Raw genomic sequence first — 11,657 nt, 5'->3', positions numbered from 1 at the left:
CTATAGTTCTTGCAACAAGTATGAAACCAGATTCTGGCAAAAGTATAAAACTAAAAATATCATTGATGTAAGTGGAAAAACCATTGCTTTTTCAAGGTTTAAGAATTTGATTAAGGTTAATTTTGTAGTTTCATTGCCACAATAATGGTATAAAAGAGATGATTATATATTTTTGAATCTAATATGGCTTGAAGTATGTCATTGTTTTTCTTTCTTTATTTTCATTGCTTGAGTCTTGAAACACCTTTATTTTTGCCTGCTGCTTCTTGTCAGCTCTCTTTTTATCTCTGTTTGAATGGCTTTATTATTGTGTTCTTGTCTTTTACCATTGGTTTTACAGATTTAATGCTTTCTTGAATCTTATTGTGGGTTAGGACAAATACTTCCTAAATATGTCTGTAGTACTTTTTTCTGAAACCACATTGTTTCTGTCATCACCAAGGCCATTTTCTCATTATTTCAAAAAATATTTACTTATCCTTGAATAATAAGGTATTTGCTCAGTCCTGAAATGTATTTTCATCTCTTCAATGTTACATATTTTGCTTAATGTTTTAGAATACTCAAAGGAACTTTTATTCATGTGGAAAGAAATATTCAACACATTTTTATTGCTAATTTGTTTAACACTCCACTTATTAGATAAGTTTTTTTTGGCCATGCCTTATGGCTTGTGAGATCTCAGTTCCTCGACCAGGGACTGAACCTGGCCCTTGGCAGTGAAAGTGCAGAGTTCTAACCACTGGGTCACCAGGGAATTCCTTAGATATGGTCCTATTGAAACGTTTCTAAAATGTGATACTAACCACATAGCTGGAAGTAAAACAGTTTCAACTTTTTATAATCGAATCATCTCAAATATTGAAACATTGATCACAAATTCATTTAATATAATCCTTTCAAAATCTGATAAAACCATACGTTTAAATGCCAAACCATGACTTTTCATATTCAAGTATTTAAAATATTATAAATATTGTAAAACATGCAAATAAATACATGGATAACAAAATGTTATTTGATTTATACATATTGGTTTTTAAATACAAATATTATATGTTTAATTCATTTTTTAAAATTAGCTTAGGTCTGTATCTAATACTCCTCCTGGGGTGAAAGAAAAAAAAACAACACATTGTTTTAGACTATTAGAGACTGCAGAGTTTGTCTTAGGACATAACACTTGATAACACCGTATAGGTGATTCAAACCAGGGACAACGGTTGGCATCTTTTCGTGTATTATGTTAGTATTAAACACTTTACGTTGATTTAATTTCTAATATCTTAAACTTAGTGTTTAAAGTCTGCTTTGGCTAGAGTAAAACTTATCTCATTGTTATGTTATTACCCCATATTGGCCTGTTCTGTTAGCATTTTGAAATGCCCATGTGTAAGGAGATACACTGATTGACGCCGAAATAGTTTTGGTTTATAGTCAGGGGAGGGCATACAGAACTCCAGTTCCAGTCTGTTCAGACCATCACAGGTCTTCCTGCCATTGCTCGTTTTTACCAGTGATATGATATCCACATATACAGAGCCCACGTCCACCCATTTCAACCCCTACCTTTATCACATTTCTAAAAATTATCCCCAAATATACAATTTATAGCTATGCTCTGACTCTAAACAATTAGTAAATGCCATTCACTGTGTTTAATTATGGTATAAAGAAACTGCACAAACCAGAATATTAGACCTATAACCTCACACTGTGCCAAAGTATAGGGTTTATTTTATTATTTTTGCATTATGGTGGCTTATTTTGAAATCGTATTTAAGAACAAGTGCTGATTAAGGCTCTGAGACCCTTAGTGCATATAAATATGTGTGCTATGCTAATTGAAGTGAATAATTTCCACAAAAATGTTGTGTTACTATAATATAAAAGCACTTTCCTTATCCCCTTTGTGGATACACATGAAAACACAATGACAAGCTAAATGTTGTTAATTAACTACATGTTATTCACATATGGGGTAATACATATTAATAGTGATCAAAAAGCCAATATTTTATTTCTGAATATTTTCCTGACTAGATGAGCCAGAGACTTCTTCTAGAATTGCCATATCGAAAATCACTTTTCTTGATGAATGCCTAAATATTTAGATACTCCCACTTCTCAAAAGTGGGCTTTAGTGGACCACTTTTCTATCAAAAGAAACTCTTAAGGGGCACCATTTACTTTCTTTATACAGGTTCTCCATCCCGACACAAAGTTATGCTTATATTTATTTTCATTTTTTTTGTAACATGTAAGGTCAGCAAGAATCACTTGTCAATTCTACTGACTTTCCATCGTCCTTTCCAAGTAATTTAGATATTCTTATATTTGCTAAAGAACATAGCTCAGTAAATTTTAGCTAAGCAATATTAGCACTTGTCAGAAAAATTTTAACATTTTAAAATGAAAGTAAGATTAGATTAAAATTTATATTTCCTATTGGTTGCCTATTTATATTCCGTAATTACATGAAATAATAAACAGGGTTGTTTTAGTCAGTAGTCTCATAATAACAATGGATTAAGTTTATGATTGACCAGGGAGAGTAAATAGTGGATTCTCCAGTCTGATTCCTCCTAGTGACCATAGAGACAGATTTTATATATATATATACATTTTTTTTCTACAAGCCTAAGCTACTTGCCAGAGCTGATGGCTGCCATGTTAACATGCATGTACACACCCAGACACACACACGCACAAACACCACATCTTTATAACATTTGCCTTCAACATAGCACACAATTCAGTAATACTTCTTTTTAATATAAACTAGTGCATAGACATTCCTTGGTTTTTTTAAAAGAAAAAATTCCACTTTGTGCAAATGAATTTCACTTGCACAGGTATGTCAGTATATATGGAAGAATAAACAGGCAAACAAATTAGGCAAAAAAACAAAACAAAACTCCACAACGGTCAAAACCAACTGTTCAGGCAACCTATTCTGGCAAATCTGAAGAATATTTTAGTTTCTTTATTAATAGATCCAGGTCAGAAGTAACCTAGGTATCTGAGGGAAGTCATTGGTTGTGACTGTGCTTAAACTTCTTAGTACTTTATAGACATTCTGCTGGGGAAATATTTACATATTCAGAAACTTCCTAGGGAAATTTTTACATATTTACTTTCCCATTTGTCAGCAGATTCTCATCTGTCTATAGTCAGACTTCAATGAATAAATGATAACATTATTTCATGCCTAATAGAATTCACAGAACATTTGGGGATTCTTTATAAACCTTACTTTCTTCCAAAACAAGTGTTTCAGTTGAGTAAGTCTTTGCAAAACTGCCCTACCAATATATTTGTTAGTTATGTTGTCTTCTGTTAGTCTATAATTATTAAAAAGTCAACTGAAAAGATTGTTGAATAATAATAATATATTTGGATAAGGTTGACTTGTTTTAACTTATTTTTTTCCATATGAAAAGAAAAAGCATTTTCAGCAAAACAGCCAGACACAAGATGTTCCTCCAGTGCTGGCTAATCATTCAGTCGATTAGGATTTGCATGATCTCTCAGAGTTTCTTTTTATATCTGAGAAAGTGAAATATATAGAATAAACTGAGATGAATTTTCAAGTTGAACAAACACCAAGGGCACATCACCTATTAAAGAATTTCAAAACTGAATTGGCTGAGAAAACCGCTGCTGCTTATTTGTAGTCCAATTTATTTTTCATCTGGAAACATCTTCACATGAAAGTAAGGTAAGGGAAGATTCAGGGACTTATTTTAACTATGCTGTCAGATTTCTTCAATGCCAGATTTTATTTTTAATGAGTTTTATCACAGTATAGATGCTGAAGCTGAAACTCCAATACTTGGGCCGCCTCATGTGAGGAGCTGACTTATTGGAAAAGACCCTGATGCTGGGAGGGATTGGGGGCAGGAGGAGAAGGGGACGACAGAGGATGAGATGGTTGGATGGTATCACCAACTCGATGGGCATGAGTTTGAGTAAACTCTGGGAGTTGGTGATGGACAGGGTGGCCCAGCGTGCTGTGATTCATGGGGTTGCAGAGTCGGACACGACTGAGCCACTGAACTGAACTGAACTGAACTGATAGTTGATGTTACAATGTTTCTGCTATACAGCAAAGCAAATCAGCTATACATACACATATATCCACTATTTTTTAGATTCTTTTCCCAAATAGTTCATTACAGAGCATTGAGTAAAGTTCTCTGCACTATAGAGTGAGTTCTTAATTGTTATCTATTTTATATATAGGAGTATTTATATATCAATCCTAGTCTCCCAATATATTCCTTTTCCCTGCCTTGGTACACATGTTTGTTATCTACATCTGTGACTCTATTTCTGTTTTGTAAATAAGGTCATTTGCAGCAAATTTTTTTAGATTCCACATATGAGCCATGTCATGATATTTGTCTTTGTCTGACTTCACTCAGTATAGCAAATTTTGTTTAAAAACAAAACAAAACTTTGTTCTATTAGTAACAATATGCATAAGTGATTCAGTTTGTTTTTAAAAAATTAGTTTCTGACTATTTTTTACAATGCTATTTACTAAACTACAAGCTTTATTCAAATTTCTCCATTTTCCCACTGATGTCTCTTCTGTGTCAGGATCCAGGATGCCACATTACACTTTGCTATCAGGTCTCTTTCAACTCCCCTGACCTCTGACATTTTCTCAGTCTATCCCTTGATTCATTAATGTATACATTTTTGGCAATACCACAAAAGTGATGTGCCATTCTTGGTACGTCATGTCAGGAACCTAAGATTACTTAGTCCCAAATGTGCCTGTGCCTGTGGATTCCAGCATGTCCTCACTCCCGGCTGCCTCATGTCCCTCTGTCCCGACAGCTTGCCCTGGGGCTTCAAGCTCGAGAGTGAGACTCAAGGACATCCCTTCCAGAGATAGCTTAAATTAAGCAATCCCTACAGTCACCGAAGTTCAAACACCTGTGACAAATCCCCTGCTCTCTGTGGCCAGGTGTTTCCACTTGAACCCTAACTGAATCAGAGGAGAGACATTGGTTCAGAGCAGATGGGTCTTTAGAGCTCAGAGCCTCCAAAGGTCATCAGCATCAGGGCCCTCCCAACAGGCCTGCTCAGAATCCAGCTTTCCTAACTACCCTGTAGCTATCAGAACAGACTTTTCCCAGACTGGCGCTGACAACAAGAAGTCCAGTAACTTGCTGACTCCTGGGCCAAACAAAATAAAAGGAAACTCAGAGTCCTACATAAAAATCAGATGCTCTGTGCCATAGTGGGCATTTGGTAAATGAACAACCTGAAGCTGGAGCACGCTGGGGACAAAGCTGGTCTGGGGATCATCTGCTCCCCAGGAGGAGGGTTTAGGCCTCAGCATCACGGTGGGACCCTGCTTCAGAACGCAGTTGGGTTAAAGAGCCACGTGTGAGCCTGAACATCCATGATGGCCTGACTCTGCAGCTTGGGCCCTGGGTGGCCACCAGGAGGCGCTGAGGACATGCCCAGGAAAGCAGTGATGTCCCTAGGAGTGGCAGGGGTGGCTGGGAGGTAGGAAAAACGCAGGACAGAGGACCGGAGGGGTCTCCAAGGTTGAGAAGGGCAAATGCCTTGTGTGAGGCAGCTGGCTGTACCTGCAGGAACTCTGCATGCCGTGGCTCCATCTGCTCCACTTGGGGTATCTGGGGTACATGGCTGGGTTGGTGCTGCCTGGGACCACCAGTGGGGCTACATTCACGGGAAGGCCTGACTCAGCTGCTTGGGATTTCTGTTACTCTTCCTATGCTTACTGATCATGTGACCCATCAACTTGTCCCTGTTCAGGCCTCAGTTTCCTTATCTGTCAGAACCCCTAGTCTGAGCGTGCCTGGACGTGTCATGAAAGAACCCCACGTATAATGACGGTCTGGGTGTGTTGCAACAGACCAGATTAGCCATGATATGCCCTGATGTGGCATGGTGGACACCAGGCTTGCCACAACAAAAAGAACCCCCCATCACCCTGATGGAAAAAGCCAGGCATGTCATGACAGACCCCACCCCACCCCACCACACTGGGCCAGCACAGGCCACGATGGATCCATGTTGAGACAACATGAGAATATGGACATGTTGCAAGAGCCTGGATGGTGACAGAACCAGGCATATTGAGACAGGAAAACCCTGTATAGTGATCAGGGCAAGCATGCCACGACTACGGGCCCCCGGGCGCAGTGCCTCCAAAAACATGCTTTGATGGGAAAAGCATTTTTTATCTTGCCTCACTAAAAGTTATTTGTTTCTAATTATATTTTAATACCACCTCCAAACACAGAAGTATTTGTGAAAGTACATGTTACAAAAAATGTATGAGATATTAAGCTGAAAACATTTTAGGTGTTAAGCCCATGTTATTAACTGTGGATATGCGTTGAAGAGAACAACAAGGAATCAAGTCGCAAGACCTCTATTTGGTGCCACTGCCTGAATGCTGGAGTCATTCTTGTAAAATATCATTGTTGGTATCTCATATTCTGTTCAAATCTTGTAATACCTTTAGGGAGGAGTGGAATTAGATGGTTGGTGGACGCCCTGGACCATCACTCAGTGATTTGAGGAGGAACAGGGTGTGGTCAGAGTTCTGCAGACTCTCTCTTCCAACCTAGGGGATGTACGGCACATAGTCACAGCAGTTCTGCTCTCAGGCCTCATAACCTCTTACTGTGAAAATTTTTGACTCCAACTCCTGAAATCTTATAGTCCAACTTAACTGAACATCTCCCATCACTGTGTGACAGCAGAATCTGATATATATTTTTAGAAGCAAATTATTACCATAAAGATCTGCCTTTTTTTGTTGTTAAAAATTGGCATCCAGGAACAAACTAATCATTCTTTCCTCCTAAAAGCATAGCATTTTTGTTGTACTGAATAGAGTTACACTGTCATTAGGAGGAAAACAATATCATAGCACTTAATACTTTGTTTACTCTGTTATAAGCACAGCTACTAAAGAAAAATCAGCTCCTTTCAGGGAAGAGAATACTATGCTTGCAAATAAATTTGTATACAGATTCTGTTAAATATTATGTTTCAGTGAGATTAGCAAGCAGCAAATAGCAACAATGAAGGAAAAGCCACTGAAATTCTTAAAAGCAAATAATCTGCCATTCTCTGCTTCTGTATCTGAATTTTATCTGCTCAAGCTATCAGGAAAAGGCTGTCAATCAGCTCTATTGCTGGAGTGAAGGAGTAGATGGTACAGTTTAATTTTATTATGGAAATTGATTTGCATCTTTTATATTTCTTGATTGAAATCTTTCCAGGTAATGGCATTGAAGAAGACTCATAAAAATGCCATGACTGGGGTAATAACTATTATTATGATCAAATTTAATAAAAAAAACTTCCCTACAATATGGGAACTATGAATAATTCATATAAACTGTTGCCTAAAATGTGATAGAGAGGAAAAGACTTGTAGAAAAAAATCTTAATGTATCCAGACAGCGATGATAATTGGTTTTTGCAAATAATGAATACTTCATGTTCAAACCAAGACTAACAAGGCCAGAAGAGAGGATTCCACACAGAGGAAATAATTCCATATATCCGATTTTTGCAAGATAAGAAGGATGGATTGATTTTTAAAAAAGAACTGTCATAAAAATACATATTCTAAAAATTATATTTTAGAATATCACAATGGTTCTTTTAAATAAGCAATGACTTCAGGAATCTTTGAGATAAGTTTGTATCTATATGTTTGTGAATGATCTATACAAAAATGAGCACTGGCCCCAGTGCTCCAGGTTAGCATTTTCCTCTCTATATTGTTTACCAGTCTGGGCCTAGAAATCCAAGTTAACCCTAAAGAATTTGCATAAAATCAGTATTGAAACAATTCTTGTTTAAAAAAGAAGTTTAAAAATGATTGTATTTATTTGATATATAGAATTTTGGTGTGCATAATTGTATTTCCAGCTTTAATCAATATTTATTTTGTTTTGTTTCAATTTAATTTTATTTCTTTTAACTGTTAATATATTTGTTTCTTGCTTTTATTGGCTACCATCTGGTGGAAAAAATTGTAATAGCAGAGCAAGGTTAAAAGATATGTAATAAGACAAAGGTTTGCATTGTAAGTATGGTTGCCACATCATATTGTTGACATGGGTAGCAAGCTTGATAATAGAGCCTTGTTCTTATCACACTCAGTTCCATTATGATTATAACTATTCATCTCTTAAATAATTTAGAAATTTATATTTTATTATGTTGAAAAAAGCTATGATACTATAATGAGTTCTAAGAAGGTAGGGGCCAATTTGTTGTGGTTATTTCAATGTAGCCAGGATGTCCTTGCTGCCCTTGACAGACTTAAATTTTACACACATAGTTTCAGCATAATTATTGCTAGTGTTTACTTTCACTCTCAAACTATACTTCTTTAGAAAATTAAAAATATAATTATTCTGTTTATAATCAACAGTTAGCAGGGTGTCTATGGATACCTGTACATCAAATATTTTTAACTTTTCAGTATTTAAGTTTTTTTCCACTTATGTTAGATAATTTGAGCTTAAATTCTCTTATTTGGGGATTCTTCATGAAGACAACATTCACAAATTAAAACATTTAATTTTTAATCAAAAATTTGATAATCGACCAGTCACATGAAGTCTTATTATTTTGGAATTATATTGTATAGACTATAATTTATAAAACCTACAAGTTTTTCACAAGCAGTTAATAAAGATAATGTGGAATACAATCATGTTCTTTACTGGTTAGCTAATGGCATTTCAATAGTCATCTCCTTGGACTTGTTATTAATAGTAAGTTGGCTGAGAGAGTGATTTGACAACTACAATGCATTGCTAAATATATCTTACAATAAATTGAAAGAAAAAATTGATATATCACATGTGTGCAGATATACTGTGTGTTTTACATGGACATAATAATTATATTGTTATTTTGTTTAATACATTCTTACTATTCTGCACAAAGAATTCCTAAAGATTAATCCTTAAAGACAGGGTTTATAAATCTCAAATTTTATTTTTATGTATAGTATTTAAGTTAAAAATTTTAATCTTAAAATAATTCCAAATATGTTATTATTTCTATGTAATTTCTTTGTTAACATATTTTAAGGACTCCAGAAATCACATAGCCAACCTTGTTGATTAAAAGCAGCAAAGGTTATATTCTAATTGGATGTATGCTTATTCCTTTATAAGTTACAGTAATTATCTTCAAAATGCTTTAATGTGAACAGAAACACAGTAGTAAAATTTGTTAAAACTAGTTGAATTTAGCTATACTTAAATCATAAATTTGTTGTTCAAAGTGGGTTAATCTTTTTCCATTTCTCTTTAAGTAATTCGTTACCCTGGATATTAAGAAAGAAATCAGTGTTTGAATAGTCACGAGAGTTTTTAAATAATTTTGAAGTTTGAAGATTTTAAATTAAGTCGTACAAGAGGAAAAATGTAAGCTTAAACTCGTTGGCTTTTCAAACTACAAGGAGATACTTAATGATGTTAATTAAATAATAAAGATAAAATGTGTTCCTTTATGGTCATGTAATATATAAACATTTCTTCCATGTAAAGAATTCTAAAGATTATATATGTGTGTGTGTATATATATAATTTATTTTCAATCTATCTATATATAAGTGATACCATATATATTTTTCTTTGAAATATGCATTCAAGCAGGCTTCTCACACCACATTGTCTGCCCCTTTCAGGTCTCATACTTTGCAGCATAGAAATGTAAAATATTTATCAGTAAGTTATATTGGAAAATATTACTTGATGCAATAAAATTGAGATCATATTAGCAATTATTTGTAACACCCATAAAAGTAAACTGAAAGGCATTATTCATTCATAATTGAAGGAGTGGCCTTACTTACTCCTAGTCAGAATTCCCCCACAAAGCCTCTGTGTGCGTGCCTGGTAAGGCGCTTCAGTTGCGTCCACCTCTTTGTGACCCTATGGACTGTGTAGCCTGCCAGGCTCCTTGTCCATGGGGTTCTCCAGGCAAGAATACTGGAGTGGGTTTCAATGTCCTGCTCCAGGGGATTTTCCTGACCCAGGCCTCAACCCGTGGCTCCTGTGGCCCCTGCATTTCAGGCAGATTCTTTACTGATAAGCCACTGGGGAAACCCCCACAAAGCCTATTTATCAGTAAATATTTTGAGTTCTCAAATGTCTCTATGAATAATTAAGCTATTATTATATAAGTTAAACATAGAAGGGAAATTATGGCTATGGTTTAAATGTTAAATATTGGTGTAAGCTATGTAAAATGCAATCTAATGGATTTTCTTGGAAGATGCTAGGAAAATAATGTTTTAGTTTGAAAACTGTTAAATAAAGGAATCAGACCTTTTCATTCCTGATCTACTATCTAAACTCTGTGTTTTGTAGTAATCAAAGAGTTCATAAGGTAGTTTATTTTATAGAAGGATCTCATCCAATAAATGAATAACTGTATTATAATTATTATATTGCCATTTTGCAACCCTAAATTCATTAAAAATACATAGACAATTATCATTAGTGACTTCTGACAGAGGAAAACAGAGATAACCAGTCATTATGGCCTCGTGATGCAAGCACACAACACTTGTTATGTAGAATTTTTTCTAAATTCAAAATGAAATCTCTAGATGTAACTACTGATTCAAGACAGATGATATATTGAAAGACAATATAGAAGCAGTCAGGGAATTTTTGACTGTGTGAAAGTATCCAGAGGGAAGAAAAAATATTAAAATGAGGAAAAGGTAAACACATATAGAGAAATCTAAGAGACACATTGGTTAATTCCATTGCATAGAGCTTATTTGGATCCTGATTCAAAAAATCCACTGGAAAATTTTTATGAGACATCTGGGAAAATCAGAAAACTCATTGTATAGTTGGTGATAATAAATAACTTTTTATGATAGTTGATTATATTATGATCATATTTTTGAGCAATCACTTATTTTTAGAGATACATATAAACTTCCCCCATGGCTCAGTGGGTAAAGAATCTGCCTGCAATGCAGGAGACACAGGAGAGGTGGGTTCAATCCCTGGGTCGGGAAGATCCCCTGGAGAAGGAAATGGTACCCCATTCCAGTATTGTTGTCTGAAAAATCCCACGGGCAGAGGAGACTGGAAGGCTACGGTCCAAAGGGACACAGAGTCGGACACAACTGACTAAACAAGCATAAAATATACAAGGAAGAACGAAATGATGTTTTGGTTTAACCCCTTAATATGATGTAGGGTTGACCAGTGGGGATAAAGATAAAATTGGGCATAAGTTTTTATTCACTGAAGTTGAATGATGGATACAGGGTTACACTACTATTCTCATGAATTATATACTACATACTCTCTACATGTGTATATATGTATGTATGTACATTAGTATGTGTATATATACAGCTATATATAATTGTGTGTCTTTCATGGATATTCCTCGTCTACTCATACATTTTTTTTAACTTTTCTCCTGAGTGATAAATGATTTTCTTTCATGTAAAATATCTTAGCTTGACAATAGACTTAGTAATATTCTGTGTTGAGATAAGGATGCTTCTTTTTTGGGTTATAATATTTCTATGTTTCAGTGCTATTTATTCAAACCCATGGAAAGAAGGAATTTATAAAATTCATTTTGTATAAAGTAAT

This window comes from Cervus elaphus, chromosome 26 (assembly GCF_910594005.1).
Source record: "Cervus elaphus chromosome 26, mCerEla1.1, whole genome shotgun sequence".
Taxonomy (NCBI): Eukaryota; Metazoa; Chordata; class Mammalia; order Artiodactyla; family Cervidae; genus Cervus; species Cervus elaphus.
The sequence above is the reverse complement of the archived record's forward strand: the minus strand, read 5'-3'. Positions refer to the sequence as shown.